The sequence below is a fragment of the Chelonoidis abingdonii genome, chromosome 26 (assembly GCF_003597395.2).
Source record: "Chelonoidis abingdonii isolate Lonesome George chromosome 26, CheloAbing_2.0, whole genome shotgun sequence".
In the NCBI taxonomy this organism is placed as follows: Eukaryota; Metazoa; Chordata; order Testudines; family Testudinidae; genus Chelonoidis; species Chelonoidis abingdonii.
This window is the reverse complement of record NC_133794.1, coordinates 12,941,246-12,958,027: the sequence shown is the minus strand read 5'-3', so window position 1 is coordinate 12,958,027 and position 16,782 is coordinate 12,941,246. Positions and strand designations below refer to the sequence as shown.

The window sequence follows — 16,782 nt, the reverse complement described above, 5'->3', positions numbered from 1 at the left end:
GGGAGTATGTGTGTCATTGGAACTAGGGTGTGAGTGTGTACGTGTGAGAGATTGGATTGGGGGTATGATATTGGATTGGGGGAGGTGCATGCATCAGTCATTAGATCTGCTGTGTGTGAGAGATTAGGTGTGTGTGTGTGAGAGTGTGTCAGTCATTAGATCCGGGGTGTGTATGATATTGGATCGGGGTGTGTGTGATTGGGTGTGGATCAGTCATAAATCCAGGGGGTGTATGCTATTGGATCGTGTGTGTGTGTGTCGCACTGAACACGGTGTATGCATGTCAGAGTGTGAGCACATGTGCACAGCCCAAGGAGTGGTGCCACTGGCAGGGCAGCGCAGCGGCAGCAGGAGAAGGAGGGGGAACGCAGTGAAAATATTTTCCGTGTCTTTGCCTGAAGTCATTCTGTGGTTTCTGAAAAAATGTGCTGTATATTTTCAGGGCTGCGTCACATGACCGGCCGGGGTTATGAATAGCCGAGGATAATGATTTCTTAGTGAATGTTAGAAAACACACACACACGCACAACCGAGGCGAAGGGAGAGACGGAGCCACACGCACCCAGGGACGGACGGACGGACGCAGCCAGTTTGGAAACTTTCCTCCGCTCCAGGTGTGACCCCTCCCGACCCGTGGCTCCCAGGTGTGACCGGCTCAGGCGTTGGGGCTCGCGGCCGGGCGGGAGGAAGGCTGGGAGCTGTGATTTGTGGCTGGTGGTGGTGTCCCCGTCCCTGCCGGAGTGTGCGGGCATTTTGGGGCATCTGTGCCCGGCTCGGGGAAGGACTTTGGTGGGGTGGGTGGGAGGGGGAGGCAGAGTGGAACTAAGTGACAGCGCGTCCAAAGGCGTGTTTGGAGTGTGGGGCTGGGGCTGGGAGTTGGGGAAGGAGTCTGGGGGGGGTGGGGCATGGATGTGTGTGCGGACAGGACACACGTGTCTCACCCCAGACAGGCTCAGGCAAAATCTCATAGCTGCTCTCAGCCATCACACCCAGTCCCCCCACCCAGACCCCATTGCGACTCCAGGTTCCCACCCATCTTCCTTTCCCTATCAATGGTCATTTTTGGGGGGGTGCTGGCTCCTCACCTTGAAAGCTACGGCCCCCTGGCTATGGGGAGGTGTCAGCTCTTTGTGCCAGCCCTGCCCCCCCATCTCCCCCGCCTACTGCTCAGGGGTCCACTTGCAGAGGTGATGGGGAGAGCTGGGGAATCTGAGCTGGGTTTGTGCCCCCTGAATGGGGGTGGGTCGTTCAGGAAAGGTCTGTGGTACTGGATGGGGCAGGGGGCTGCTGGACAAGTGTGTGTGGTGGCGGGGGGCAGTTGTTCCTTGACTCCAGTCTGCTAGATCAGAGCTGGGGGGGCAGGCTGGAGGGGTTGGGAGGTGCTGTGGGTGGGGAAGAAGGGGGATTTTCCATCCTTGCTATGTTGGGAGGGAGGGGGAGATTTGGTGGATGCTTTTGAGGAGTGTCCCTCCTTATGCACTCGCCCCCTGGCCTGTTCCCGCAGGGCCCTCACAGGGGCACATGGGACGGGGGGCAGGGGGCGCCTTGGGGCTCTGTTGTAGCACCTCAGAACCATGGTGTTTGGGTTGGGGCGTGTGGGTGGCACATGGCTCCCGCGGGGCAGGGGGAACAGGGCTCCAGGGGTAGGGCTAGTTCGGGGAAGGCCTCCGTTCTGCCTCAGTCCCATTCCGACCCCCGGGGCTCTAGGTGACTCTGCCTGGTGCAGGGGGCTGGGAGCATTGGGCCTCCTAAAGCAGTGGGGAGGAGGCGCTGTGGAGCGGGGCCTGCCCCCCTTACTGTGCCCTTGTCACTGCTCACCCCACCCTTAGCCCCCCCCCGGGAATGGGGGCTGAGGGTTGGCCATGCCCCATTAGCCCCCAGTATCCAGGGTGAGAAGGGGGTCTGTCTAGCTATCCATCCATCCCTCTACACACCCCTCTCTTGGTGCATTTCTTTCTACTATCCCATGTATTACGGTAGCAGGCCGAGGCCCTTGTCCAGACGGGCTCCCCACTGTGCAAGGTGCTGTACGTGCATCTCTGCTCTCTGCCTTGCCTGTCCCTCCGCTCTCCCACGCACGCCTGGCCTTCGGGCCCTAGGAACCTCTCACAATCTTGGGCCAATTTCCAGCGGGTACCAATGGGTGTCACCCTGCTAAGCCCAGGCAGGGGGCTAGGCTGAGTAACAGCGGCTGTGGGTCTGGCCCGGCGGAGGTGCGGTGCACGTAAAGGCAAAGGCAGGAGCTCATCTGCCTCAGCTCACCCCCCAGGTGATGCTGTGCCAGAGATAGAGGCCAAGACCCTGCAGGTGAGTCCTGCTCGGCGAGCTGCATTAGGGACGTAGCTGTGAGAGCAGAGCCGGCCTCCTTGGGGAGCCGGCTGAGCTTGCCAGGCTGACTAGGAGATTTAGACACTCTGCTCTAGTTAGCTTTCGGTCCCTCCTGTTGCTGGAAACTCGGCCCCAGATGCCTCCGCTTCTCTAGAGCGTAGGGTAAGCCCCTGGCCATGCCACCCCCCAGCCTATGTGTGTGGGGGGGCAACCTCTGGGGAAGGAGGGGCATCCGGCTCTGTGGCCAACCTACTTCTTTGTCTATTGGCATAGCGGGCACCTAGCAGCTGAGAACAGGACTCAGAGCCATGGTGCCCCAATGGGCTGGAGAGTGGCTTGTGCTCTCTTCATGGCCTTGGGTTGGAGTCGAGTTGGTGGCATGGAGGAGCAGGCAGAGTCCGGAGCCCCCAGTCTCTGCTGGTCGGTCCATTGTTCAAGGGGCTGGCATTGTCCAGCAGAACCTAGAGGATAGAGAAGGTGGGGCCTGGCACCAGGGCACCTGGATTCTCTCCCCAGCTATGGCAGCGTGTGTGGTCAGAGCACAGATATGGGCATCAGGACTCCTGGGTTCCATTCTCAGCAAGGGGAGGGTGCATGGGCAGAGCAGAGGTGTGGGTGTCAGGATGCCTGGGTTCTATCCCCAGCTCTGGGAGGGAGTGGAATCCTAGAGGCTGCACTGGGAGGCAGGACATCTGGGTTCTCTTTGTGGCTCTGCCTCTGACTCAGTACATGATTGTGGGCCAAGGCCCTGCATGCCTCAGTTTCCCCATTTGTACTCTAGCTCCCGAGAGAGGTCATGAGGCTCAATCCAGCCATTTGCAAAGTCGCTTTGGTGTCTGTGGATGACGTTTGGGGTGGGGGGAGGGTTGTGAGGGAGAGAAGAAATTGCTAGTTCCAGGCTACCTCCCTAACGGCTCCAACAGTAGCTCCTGCCAAGTCCAGTCGGCAGCTCCCCACTTTCCATCTACTCCCCTGAACTCTGGCCTCTAACCTTTGCTCCCAGTGGAAGGGACTGTGTCTCCATGGGCTCTGCGTTGCTCCGGGACGCTATCCCAGCATACCTGCTTCCTTCCTGGCCAGGATCCATTTGGAGAAATCTTCCCTCCTGCTAGCTCCAGTCCATGAGGGCGAGCGAGCTGGAGTCCAGCCTGGCTCCTGCATTGGCAACAGATCCCGGAGCCAGGTCCCCACTCCAGCATCTTTCTTGCTGGGGCTGGGGCACAAGCAGGAAATACCCAGCTTGACTCTCAGATCCCAAGGCAGAGTCTGAGGCGCTGGTAGTCAAAGGCTGAGCTGAGCAGCGTCCCAGAGAACACTGCACACAATGGGGCTGTTTCCACAGAGTCCCCTTCTGTGAAAGGATCTGTACCCCACTCCCGTCTGAAACAAACAGTAGGAGTTTTCTCATCGGTTTGCTTGGATCAGGGCAACATTTAGTATCACTGGGACATTCGGCAGAGGGGTGGAACGTAGATGATAGCTCAAACCCCACTGCATTTCTTAGGTTGGGGGTATTTATTAAAGGCAAAGTATTCTAGGAAGTGGAATTCCAGTTAGAACAAGGGGCAACTGGACTCCTGGGTTCTATCCCCTGCTCTGGAAGGGAGTTTTGCCTAGTGGTTAGAGCAGGGGCGCCTAGAAGCAGGACTCCTGGGTTTCGTTCCGAGCTGTGGGAGGAGAGGGGAGTGGGGTCTGGTGGATTGGAACTGGGAGGCAGGAGTCACTGGTTCTGTTCCCAGCTCTGGGAGTGGTTAGAGCTGGAGGATCAGGACACATGGCTTCTGTTCCCAGCTCCACCAATGACCTGCTAGATGACCTTATCCCTCTGTGCCTCAGTTTCCCCCCTCTGTAAAATGGGGGTGCTAGCATGTACCCAGCTGGGAGGCCAAAAAGGCTACTTGGGAAGCTCCCTGCCAGGCTGTAGGAGCAACACAGTGTTATTACTGGGGACAGCACGGGATCAAGCATCAATTATCTAAACCACCCCCCCACCCCCACCTCACAGCATAAGATCCCTGCAGTCAGGGTGAGCCCCATCCCCCGGCTGGATGCTGGAGCAGCTGTTCAGCTGATACCATGCTTGATCTGACCCAAGCCTGCTGGACTCTTCATGGACCCCGCACCTTCTGCGCCCCATTGTCCTCCTCATTTTTTTTATCATGCAGTGAGCCTAGCTCATTGATGTGGAATGTCCCAGGGGATCCCAACAGGCTTGGGGGAGCCGGAATCGCACCAGGCATGGAGATGCAGCCACCTCTGGGGTGGGGCATGGCAGCAGTTTAACGCTGCAGGAGGATTTAGGAGAGGGAGTGAAGGAGACACCTGAATCTGACTGAAATGACAAGAGAAATTTAGGGAGGCAGAACAGACTCACCCAAGGGGAATTTGGCCAGGGGGCTGGAGTGGGCCTAAGGACCAGCTTTATTTTTTAGCCGAGAGACCCAGTGAAAGTACACAGAAAGGAGGGTGTGGTGGTGAGTTGTATGTGTGAGCACAAGCACCCATGCTCACTCACCATTGCCCTCTACTGGCTGAAATCACAATGGGCTGACTATGTGTCATAGCCTCTATATTGTTAAGAGCTGAGGGGGATTTCTCCTTAAGTCCGGTGGCCGTGGGAGCAGAAGGCTGTGCATTCGAGCTCGGCTGTCGCTAGCAGGGTCAGAGCAGCCCCTGGGAAGGGAGGTCCCTATGAACAGATCACAGCACGGTTAGGCACACGTGCTAGCGTCCAGCACTGTGAGTCTTATCAATTCCATGATGCGCAAATCAAGATGCTGCTGGGCTACAAGGGGTTTGGAAGCAGGACGCTGGGGTAAGGCAGCTCGTGGGCCGGGGGACCATGGCCTGAGGTCCCATGTCTCCCAACAGCCTGGGCTCTGGATAACACGCCATTCCAGCAGCAGGATTTCTCCTGCAGGGATGGCGTTTGAGCAGGCAGACTCGGCCCAGCTTTCAACCCCCAGGGCAGAGTCTGAGGTGCTGGCACTAAAAACCATGTCAGGGCTACATGGCCATCGTTCGGTTTACCAATGGGTGAACTCCTAACTCACATCCTGAATACACATGTTGTCCTCTCACTAGACTGCCCCCTGAAAGGCCTGAGTAGCATTCAGAGGCAGTATGGTCTAGTGGGTAGAACACTGCCCAAGCACTCAGACACCGTCCCAGCTCTGCTCCTGGGGGACTTCCCCTTCCCCTCGTCTGTCTGGATTGTGAGGGATGGGGGCTGTCTCTGACCCTGTGTCTGGGCAGCACCTGGCACAATGGGACCCTGCTCTCGAAGCAATCAGCACTGCGGCTTCTCACCATGGCTCAGGGCCTGGCGGGTTTCAAGCTGTGCCCGAGGACTCAGAGCATCATCTGAGCTGAGGGGGTACAAGTCACCTCTTTGGAGGCCTTCACTGCTCCATCCCAGGTATCACCATGGCACCTGCATGCCCCACAATCCCCCCCGGCAGGCAGGCCTATCCCCATTCTATTGTGAGGCACAGAGCAGCTAAGTGATATGGCCAAGGGCATGCAGGAGTCCATGGGAAAGCAGGAATTGAACCTGACTCTCTAAGAGCCAGGCTAGTGGTGTCAGCACCGGGCCAGCTGGGGCTTGGGCCCTGGGCTGTGGTAGTCCTGGTCTACAGGGGAAAGGTTTTGTTCAGTGTACACCAAGGTGTGAATGCAAACTGACCTAGATCTCCTGGTCCCACTTCCCCCAGTGGGGGCATTCTCCTCCCAGCATAACTCTGCCTGCATAGTTCCCCCCGGGGCACCGAGGCCAAGAGCCCTGCGCTGTCTCCCGCACTGCTATGACCTGCCCCAGGGCAGATCCGCTGCCCTTGCTCCCCACCCTTTATCCACCAGCCCTGTTCACATCTACCAGAGACACCAGGTGCTGCACGGACATCCCGCGAGAGCCGCTTCCTGCCCTAGGGAACCCCCAGGGATGGGACGCAGCAGCAAAGTGAGGGGAAGGAGCTCCCCCTAGGCCACTGGCAGATCTGGGAATAGCATCAGGGGTCTGAGTCTGCTGCTCAACCCAGTCACCGGGTTCTAATCCTGACTCTGCTGCTGACTCACTGACCTTGGGCAACTCTCCCACTTCCCCTTCTTTGTGCCTCAGTTTCCCTGTCTGTAACCCTGGGATAATGACACCTTGAGGGAAGAGCCTGTTGTTCTTGTTGTAGAAGGCGGTTGCGGCCCCACCTCTCTCTGGCTGCCCACGCCCAGGGAGCTGCTGCCCCATTCCCACGCCAACTCACAGTTCCCACCCCGCCCGGCGTTCTGGCTCCGGCTAATCTCTCGCCATACTGGGCCCTCTGGCTGGCTACAGGAGAGAGGGGTGGGCATGCCCATTGGGGGTGTTAAACCCCAGCCCAGTGGTGGCTCTGCAGGGGCATGGAGGCCAAGATCAGAGAGGCTGTGACCCGGCAGGGGGCAGAGCGAGCCCCCTCCTGCTTACGTTCTATTTCTAGCTCAGAAAGGGGAGGGTGGCGGGAGCTGGGAGCCAGGACTCCTGGGTTCTTTTCCCAGCTCTGCTCTGATTTGCTGTGGGAATTGCTTCCTTTCTGTGTGCCTCAGTTTCCCACTGACCTCTTCCCAGCAGGGCTGTGAGGCTCTACAAGTGTCGGGCAGGTGCTTTGAGATCTCAGGGCCGGCACTGCGACTGTCCCAGTGAGCCCAGGGCAGGGAGGTGCTGGGAGCTCTGAGGTTCCCTGATGCTTGGAGGCCTGTGGCTGGGACCTTCCCTAGGGCGTGGTGTTGCTGTGTCCTGCTCGCAGCACCTTGGGAAGTGCCCTGGGCACCAGCACTGCTGGGGGAGGGCACGGGCTGGGCCGGGAGGCGAGGGATGCGTCTCTCCCGTCTGCTGCTCCAGCACCCTCCTGACTCAGCCACCTCTGGTCTTGGCCAAGCTCCCTGGCAGTGGCTGAGTCACACTCGAAACTGCGGCACTGCGGGCAACAGGCTGGGAGCTGCCAAGGCCGGGCAGTAGCCTCCCCTCAGAGCCTGGCATCAGCTCAGGATCCATTCCCCAGCCAGAACCGTCAGCACCAGAGTTCACGCGTCCAGCCCCTGACAGCAGCTGGATCTGCCCACTGGGCCACCAGCACCAGCCCCTCACCTGCCCCCACATGCCAGGAACAAGCCCGTTCCAGCCCCTCCTCGCCCGCCCACCGGGACTGCCGAAGCCAGATGTCAGTGCTAAAATTACTCCCGGCCCAGGCGGGGAGCTGGGGGTGGGGAGCTGCGCTCAGCCGTCCCTGCCCGGCTGGCTGGGAGACAGGCCCCGGCTTGCTGGCTGGGTTATTTTTTTTATTATTATTTTTTTTTTTTTTAAAGGAGCTAATTCGGTCATGGAAAAAGGTTTGGGTGGAAATACCTTCCCCAGACGTGCGAGCGGAGGCAGTAAATGGGAGCTTTGTTCGGCGGCTGGGCTAGGAGGTGCGGCAGGGAGAGGAGCTCGAAGGCCAATCCCAGTCCCCCACCTTGCCCCGTTCTTAAAGCCCCTCCACGATCAGAACCCCCAACATGGAGCCAGAGTCCTCGGGGGAGCTGAATCTCCCCTCCCCGCCCCCGGCGCAGGGAAGTCCGGCTGGCTCCACAGAGCCGGGCGGCAGTGGGTACTTGTGTGGCCTCAGGCTCCCGGCTGTTTGGCACTCAGGCCTAGCTTGAGGCAGTGAAGTCTAGTGGCTAGAGTACTGGGTTGGGACTCAGCAGACGCGGGCTTGGCTCTGCTGCTGGCCTTCGGCCTGTTCCTTTCTCCTCTCTTTCTAGTTAGGCGCTGAGCTGCCCGGGGCGGGGACCGGGTCTCACTCTGTGGCCCTGTGCAGCATCCGGCACTGAGCTCGGGTGGGGTCTCTGCTACCTGATAATCATCTGGGTTTTGGGTCAGCCCCCCTCCCTCCTTGGCTGGGGTCAGTTACTATGGGGTGATTCAGCTGGTCCTGGATCACCTAGTGAGTTTGGGGAGGGGGGCTCAGCGTGAGCTGGGGGGCTCTGTGCAAATGCGAACAGCATGTTTAGCCAAGTCTAGCACCTCCTGTATGACGGGCGTCCGGGCATCTCTGACCCTCTCTCATTTCCCCAAATGTCCCTCCGTGGTGAGAATCATCCTTGTTTTCCAGACAGGGACAAAGAGGCAACAGGAGTCATGTCTAGTGGTGAGAGCAGAGGAGAGGGAGGGTTTTGTGCTCAGCGTAGGAAGGGAAGTGTTCTCTAGTGGTTAGAGCGTGGGGGGGGGCGGGGGGGACCGAGACTCCTCGTTTCTATCTTGGGAAGGGGACTGTAGTCTAGTGGTTATAATGGTGCCATCTGGAAGCCAGGACTCCTGGGCTCTATTTCCAGCTTCCTACTGACTCACTCTGTGACCTCAGATAAATCACTTCCTCTCTCTCGCTCTCTGACTCAGTTTCCCCACCTGCAGCCCAGGAATGACTCTCACTCATCACCCTGAGGTCTGTGGGATTTAGGCCACATACTGCTTTAACTACAGTCTTTTAGGAATCAGTGCAGTGAAAGTGGGCCGGTTCCTTTGTGTGGATGCAGGTCTAAGCACTTTTATACTGGTATAACTGGGTCCCCGCTGGGCTGGGTCGTACCCTTTCACCTGTCCTGGTATGGCTAAGTTGGTCCCCAAACTGTAGAACAGGCCTTAATAAATGCCTGCAAACAGCTTGTGATCCTCCAGGTTTCAGAGGCAGGAGGAAGGGCAAATGACTTACTGACGAGCATTTGTGGTACGTCCACAATGCATTGTAAACCTGGATTCACAATCGCAGAACCCGGCTCTCTCAGCCGTGTTAACGCATCCACGCCACGCAGACCCCCCGACGCGGGGCTGAGGCTTGACCTTCGTCCGCACTGCAGAGCGACTTGCCTCCTGGCTTCCGGTTCGAGCCCTCGGAACTTGGCTTGGGCCCGTGTGGATGGTGGGGGATCGGTCTGCTGCAGGGATGGGCAGGAAAAGGAACAGTCCCTGCTTCCCACCCGAGCCTAGCGCTGCCCCAGGGAGTAACCGCTGCCCCAGGGAGTAACCACTGCCCCGTGTTGTCTGATCGCGCCCAATGCCACCCTCTGTCCCTGCAGCCCCAGGAAAGGGCATTAAAGATGACTAAGCAGCTCCAGCCGAGCCCCAGAAATGCTGGCACTTGCTGGGGGCTGGCTGCTACCTTCTCTGGCTGGGTTTTCCATCAGCCCGGCCAGCTGAGGGTTCAATCTCTGGATCCTTCCAGAGGCGGCAGTTCAGGCCCCCTTGTTTGTAGAAACTGGGCCCAGTCCAGCCCCCAGAGTCCCACTGGATTTCGAGCTGGGCTGGCTGACTCTGATTCGGGGTGAGGGGCGGGCTGGGCCTGTTCCCCGTGTAGCCGGGATCCCTGGTGGGGCGGAAGGGGTTAGTGCAGTGGCTGCGCTCAGGAATGCGGTGCTGCAAGTCGGGGAAGAACCTGCATGCGCCCAGGTGCTCAACCCAGGAAACTCCACGGGGCTGGGTTTGATTTTGTTGCCTAAGCCTGTGGGTTTGGTTCCCACTGGGCACTGGGGAGCAGGTTCTGGCTCTCACCCCCCATGTGTTTGGGACCAGTCACACCCACTGGAATAAGGGCCTGGCATGGCAGCTGCGGGCATGGAGAAAAGAGATATAGCCCCCCTCCCCCCAGCTACACACACAGCTCAACACAGACACACTCCAACACCCCCAGCAAACACACACGCATGTAACTGTGTGGGTTACACGTGCACATACACACATGACTCAACAGAGACCCACTCCAACTCCCCCAGCAAACACACACACACACAGCTCAACACAGACCCACTCCAACACTCCCAGCAAACACACACCTACACCCACATGGCTCAACACAGACACACTCCAACACCCCCAGCGCGCGCACACACACACACACACACACACACACAGAGCTCAACACACACACACACTCCAACATCTCAGCAAACAGAAACATGTACACACGCACACACACCCAGCTCAACATAGACACCCTCCAACACCCACACCAGTCCAACAGACACACACCAATATTTACACTCACATATCCCAACACACACACACATATCACACACACACCAACCTCAGCACAGATTCAACAAACACACCAACCCCAACAAAACCACACAGATCGACGCACGCAACAGCCCCACAGATACACACAGTGATACATCCACACACACCCCAACCCCAACACACTCTCACCGACATACACACTCCGACAACCCTGCCCCTTGCAGAATCAGGCACTGAACCCAGGAGTCCAGGCTCCCAGACCTCCACCCCATCTCTAAGGGCCCTGATGGTGCTAAGAGCTCCCCGCCACAGGCTGACTTTTCTGAAAACCCAGCTCCTCTCTGGTGCCTAAGTGGGAGCTGAGCCTCTCTGGAAATCCAGCTCCTGCAGTGCCAGCGTTAAGAGACAAGACTTGCCTGGGTGGCAATTCCCGTCTCTCCCTTACAAATACCTTTCCCCGCAGCCCTAACCTGCTGCCTCCCCAACCACCACCCACAGCCCCCGTTACAGTCTAATTATTGTCTCCCTTGCCAGGAACAGTTTGTTGGGAAAGTGGAAAATCTGTATTTATTTCCCCACCTTCAAGTAGCTTTTTTTAAAAAAAACAACAAAAAACACAAACCCACAAACCCAGCTCAGTGGATTCCACCCGGCCTCCCCTCCCCACCTCCCGAAAATCCCCCCCACCCCACCCCACCCTGCAAGCTGAAACGGCTTGCAAACCCCAGAGGGGAAATATTTCTGGAGGATGCTGTGGCAAGGGGGATAGGCTGGAATGTGCCGCACTCCACCTCCGCTAGCAGCGCTGCCAGCGTCCTGACGGGGAAGGTGTGGAGCGGGCGGTGGTGGGTCACAGGGGCGAATTGAAATTGCTGTCAGCGGTCCTGTGGAGTTCAACAGGGTCAGGAGCTGGCCTAGAGCAGAGAAGAAAGACAGACGCTAGGCCGAGCCCTGGCTTCAAGGTATTTAGGCACCACCGAGGATCTGCATCATAGCTGCTCTGAGCCTCAGTTTTCCCATCTGCACAATGGGATCCCTGCCCTGCCTCACAGGGGTGGGGGTTGGGAGGAGAAATCCTTTAGAGAGTGAGAAGTATTCGGGCACCACACTATAAGGGGGGGTCCTACACAGTCTGGAAACCCAAGATCAGCTGCATGGCCTAGTGGCTGGGGCCTTAGATTAGGATGTTCCTGGCCTGTGTGTGTGCGTGGCACCCTGAGCTCCGTTCGGGTCTTGAGGGGGGCCAGCAGAATGGCACCTTCCAATGCCAGGCCCTGGCCCTGGTGGAGAGTGGCTGTGTCCGGCTCCCAGTGGGAAATACACCCGCCTCCGGCTCAGCCCCAGTCTTTGTGTCTGTCAGCTCACCCCCATCTGCATTAGCCCCATGGCTTAAGCAGCAGCATGGAGTGACAGTCTGTGCTGAGCCTGGCTGTGCCAGGGAGCACTGGGACCTCGCCGGACTCCGCTGCCCAGCGGCCAGAGCCACCCATTCCCATGCACGTTGCTCAGAGCTACCAGCTTGTCTGCTCCAGAGAAACGTCCCTCTGGAGGGCTCTGGGACGCCCTGCTGGGTCCCAGGTGTGCTGGAGTGGATGTGCTTTCTGCTGCATTCGGTGCTGTTCCCCTGGTCAGCGCGGAGCCCCCGGGAAACGTCTGACTGTTTTCCTGCCCCCACCCCCAGCCCAAAGTCCTGCCAGATCTCCCAGCCTCCCCGGCGTGATGGGGTAGGTACCCAGAGGGCGTTGCCAGTCAAATGGGTCAGAAAGGGGGCAAAAGGGCACTGGCTCTTAAGCCCCATTGCAGTGGAGGCCCTGAGCGCTTGGGCCCAGTTCCGCAGAGGTGCCTAACTCCCAGAGTTCGGCGCACGAGTACCTCTGAGCAGCTGGGCTGGCTGCTCACACTGATTTGTTTCACTGCCGCAGAAGCAGTGTGGAAGGCCCTGGCACCGTTATTCCAGGTGCCATGCGTGGCAGCCCCGTGGCAGTTGGGGCTGGAGGGGGGACGTTTGCATCAAATCCCTTAGGAGCGAGGCGAGTGGAAAATCCACGTCTCTTTTTCCGTTACCAAAAAAGACAGCCCCTGGATTTGAGCAGGGCTCCGGCTGCAGGCTGCTCGGCCTCCCCAGCTGGGCATCACAGCTCAGACTGCTCTGATGGACCAGACCCCAAAGGCTGAACTGGGCAGATCAGGGTGGGACAGACCTGGGTTTTACCTGCTCTGGCCAGTCACTTCCCCTCCCACCCGTGCTTGGGTCCTCAGATTGTCTCCTCCCCGCTCTGTGGCTGAGAAACGCCTGGCATAGCTTTGCTCTGGCCTGCGTGAGGGCCTCTGGGCACTCCTGAAATACAGAAAATGGTCCTAGCAGAGATGAGATTCCCTCCAGTCTGGGCCATGGCCACGCCAAGGAGGTTAGAGTCAAAGGCCAGGTCGGCCCTACAGCCTGAAGAGGGGTGATCCCTGGCTAGCGTCGCTGCGTTGGCAGAAGCCCCTGGTGCTGCAGTTGCTGGAGGCTGGAATAAGTGACACCCAGTGCATGATGCAGCTTTGCCAGTCGAAGCTACGTCCACCATTGGGGTTCTTTGCCGGGACAGCCGTACTAGCGACCACGTGTTGTGAGGCCTGCCCAGGCAGCCTGGGTTTGCTGCGAGCATCGAATTCTCTTGGACACATGGAGTGAAACCTTCTCTGGGCTTTTCCAAGGCTGGGGCCAGGGCCTTGTCTGCACCATGCCGAAGGTGGGAGAAGCCAGCTCCATTGAGTGTGACCTCACCATGTTCTGGCTGAGAACGGCAAACTTATGACGTTTCGGAGGCCACCTCTGCATGGATGTAACCTGCGATCCCCAAAGTGGTTGGAAAGCAGCACCACAGCTGATTCCCCCCTCCCCACCATCCCAGCCCAGGGTCTGGAGAGAAAGCAGGGGGCCCTCCCTCTGCAGAGGGGTATCTGTGAGCTGGTTCTCTCGCTGGTTTCCATGGGCTGGACACCTCGGCCTGACAGCACGTTTATTTTTGGAACACGGGCTCCGAGAGGCCCTCACATATGGAAAAGCTTACGGAAACGAAGCCCTTACGTGAGTGGCTCACTTGAAATCTCATGGCTTTCACTCCACAGGCCGCTTGGCAGGGTCCTCCGCAGCAGGGGGAGCAGAGCTGTGGGCCAGCGAAGTCTTGGATTTTTAAAGGCACCCAACACCATCCTCCCGCCCCAGTAGGATGTGTGCACAGGCCAGTTCGGAGGGACGACTGGCTCTAGGGACGTTTGTGCAGCTGGGCTGTTCCCTGGAGCTGCTGTGCTGGTGCCTGCCAGAGTCATGTCAAGGCACTGTTCCGGGGAAGCTCACAGCACTGGCGTCCCAGCTGGGCGCTGCTCCGGGGAAGCTCACACACGAACCTTGTGGGCAGCGGGTGCTTTCCATGTGTCAGTGCCCCCAGAGGGGGGATCCCAGCCAGCGTGCAACGCCAGCATGATGCACATTAGCATCCTCCTCAGGGGATGCTAATTTCCTCCCCTTTATACCCTCCAGTCTCCTGCCTGGCTCAACACTCCAGCTTCCCACGCTCACCAGTGGGGGCACCACATGGCAGGTCATCCCTAGGGACAGCTTGGACCTCAGCGCCCTGGGCCTGTAGGACAAAGATGCGGGGTGCAGCCCACTGCCTGCTCCAGGGGGATCCGCAGGGGGATGGGGCTACATTTACCCCCTGGCTGTATTGCGGGCGTGGATCGGACCCGTGGGGCTCAAAGCAAGGAAGCCCCTGGCAAACTGTGACCCCAGATCAGAAGGGGAAGAAGCAGCTTTCCCTACAGTCCCCCACCACTGGGGTGAGCATCAGGGCCTCTCTTCTCTGCAGCAAGACGAGGTAGCCCCTCTCAATCTAAGCACAGCCTCTCCCCCTGCCCGAGACCAAGCACTGGGCCTCTCTCTCATCTGTGGCCATTTCTCCTCTGCCAGTCATTCTTCTGCTATTCGCTCTCTCTTTTTGCAATTCCCCATCCTTGTGCCAGTTGCTGTTATCGTGCTCGGGAGGACTATCTTCATGGTACTCCCCACCAGCATGCCAACCCCTCTGCCACCTCCCTTCCTTGTGCCAGCCCGGCTCTGCTGTTCACTGTGACTGTGCCAGCCACTGCCCCTCTGCTCCCCCCGAGGCACGATGCCAGCAATCCCCTTTCACCCATTTCCCACGGCTGCCACGCTACCCGCTGCCTCCCTGCCGTTGCCTCCCAGTTTCAAACTAGGGTGAGGCAAGATCACCCCGGGGAGTGAGTGCGGGAGCCCGAACAAAGGGGTGTGTGGGGGGGAACAGAAAACAAGCAGCAGAGGTGGTGGTGGGGAGCTGGGCGTGGGGGGGAGTGGGAGCCGCAGAGGCGGCTGTTGTGAATTAGGGCTATGGTGTAGTGTTCCATGTGGAAGATGTGACGCGCTCGCATTCTGCCCCCGGGGTGGTACAGGCCGCGCCGATGCAGGGCGAGCCAAGCCCAGACGAGCGCTGGCATCGAGAACATAAGCTCCATTTATCTGGGAACCTGAAATGACTCTTGATTTAAATCATATGGTAAAAGCACAAAAAAATTGCCTGCCTTTGGCCCCGGTTCAAAAGGAAAAACACACAGACACACGCGCGCCCTTGTGCGGAGCTGCTTAAAGGGCCAGCGCAATGCACGGCCAAGTCAGGGCCTTGTCCAGACACGGCAGGAGGCGGGGGAAGAGGGCCCGTGTTGGGGTCCGATGGTGCTGTTTGCTGGCCTGGGGTTGGACCCCGGGTTTCTCCACTGGGGTGTGGGGGCTGCCATCAAAATATAGATCTGGATGGGGATTTTAAATGCACACCCTGGGTCAGGGGTGTGTGTGTGTGTGTGTGAGAGAGAAAGAGTTGGTGTTTGTGTGTATGAGTCAGGGTGTGTGTGTGGTGTGTTTGTGCATGTGAGTTGCTGTTTGTGTGCATGTGAGTTGCGTGTGTGTGTGTGTGTTTGTGTTTGTGAGTAAGGGGGTGCGGGTGTCGTTTGGACCCTGTGTCTAGGTCTCTCCTGTTCATGCATTTCTGAGCCAGGGGGTGTTCAAACCCACTTGGCCGCAGTAAACCTACTCGGCTCCCAGGGCAGCAGGGAAGGGTTGCCAATTTTGGTTGGCCATATTCCTGGAGGTTTCATCACATGACATCATCTTTAATTCTTGGAGACTCCAGAACAATCCTGGAGGGCTGGCAACCCTACCTGAGCCATGAGTTAGAGCACAGGATTGTCTGGGGAGGGGGCAGGACTCCTGGGTCCTATTCTCAGTGCTGCTGGGTGACCTCAGGTGAGTCCCTCCCCCTCACTGGGCCTCAGTCTCCCCATCTGTTGCAAAGCACTTGAGCCGTATGGATTGAGGTGGCAGGGGGGTGTCAGGCAGATGCTAATGAGCCTATCAAAGCCAGTTTGAACCTTCACCACCCCAACCCCAGTCCTCTGGGGTGAGCCGGCAATGAGCAGGAGAGGCTAGGCAGGCGTCCCGACTGTCGAACCAAACAGTGGCATGTCCCCTCCCCTTGGGTGTGGCTAGATATCTGAGGCTATGGCCCCTGCACCGTGGGTCACAGGCTACTGGACTGGCCTCCAGATCACCCTTCCCATGGGGCTGCAGAGCCATCCAGCCCTCCGTAATTGGGACGGGATTGGCTTCCATGGGTACCTGAAGCCCTGCACGCCACACGCCCTGGCAGAGAGCATGCTGGGACAGCTGTATTCCCAGCAAGCTCTCTGCTCTGCACATCTGGAAGTGCCCCCTCCACTGAGCCCCGCTGCTGTCCCTTGATGCAGTAGGGACTAACAGGGAGGCCCATGGGGGCAGTGCTGTCTCTGGTCTGCCATCATGCACTGGGGGTTCACGTAGGGTGACCAGACATCCCGATAAAATCGGGACCGTCCCAATATTTAGATGTTTGTCCCGCGTCCCGACCGATCTTTGTCCTGATATTTCGCTCCACCAGCAGCACTCAGCCTTTTTTTTTTCTCTGCTGGTGGACCACCCCCACTCCCTCTCATCTGGTCACCCTAGGCTCACCGGATGGCCCATGAAGGGAAGGGGAGGGGGCTGGACAGCTTTCACCAAGGGAGTGGGGTTTGCTGGGTTTCTGCTTCATCCTCAGCCAGCCCTCGGCCCCCACGGGCTCAGGCGATGTCCTTTTACCCGGGGGAGCCTGGCCGCCCAGGGGCATGAGGCTTGGCACAGGCCTGGGGGAGGATGACACTCGGGGGCAGTGTCAGGCCAGATCCCTGGAGTATTAACAGCACTTCTCATCCTCACTGCAGTCTGGAAACTCCAGGACAATCCTGGAGGGTTGGCAACTCTACCCCCTCCGCCACCCCCCCCTCTCCCCCCAGCCGGGGCTGGGCTGGGATCAGAGCTGTTACACATGGGGTGGGGTGAGGAGTTGAGACCTGAGAGAGACAGA

The 16,782-nt window shown here is 58.6% G+C and overlaps 1 protein-coding gene across 1 annotated transcript in view; it reads left to right on the top strand.

The window, feature by feature from the left end:
* Nucleotides 1-498: 498 nt before the first annotated feature.
* Nucleotides 499-16,782, top strand: part of RARG (retinoic acid receptor gamma) — a 66,150-nt gene continuing 49,866 nt past the window's right edge. The window contains exon 1 of the mRNA XM_032786788.2: nucleotides 499-644. The gene's annotated coding sequence lies outside the window, so the exon portion shown is untranslated. The remainder of the gene's footprint in view (nucleotides 645-16,782) is intronic.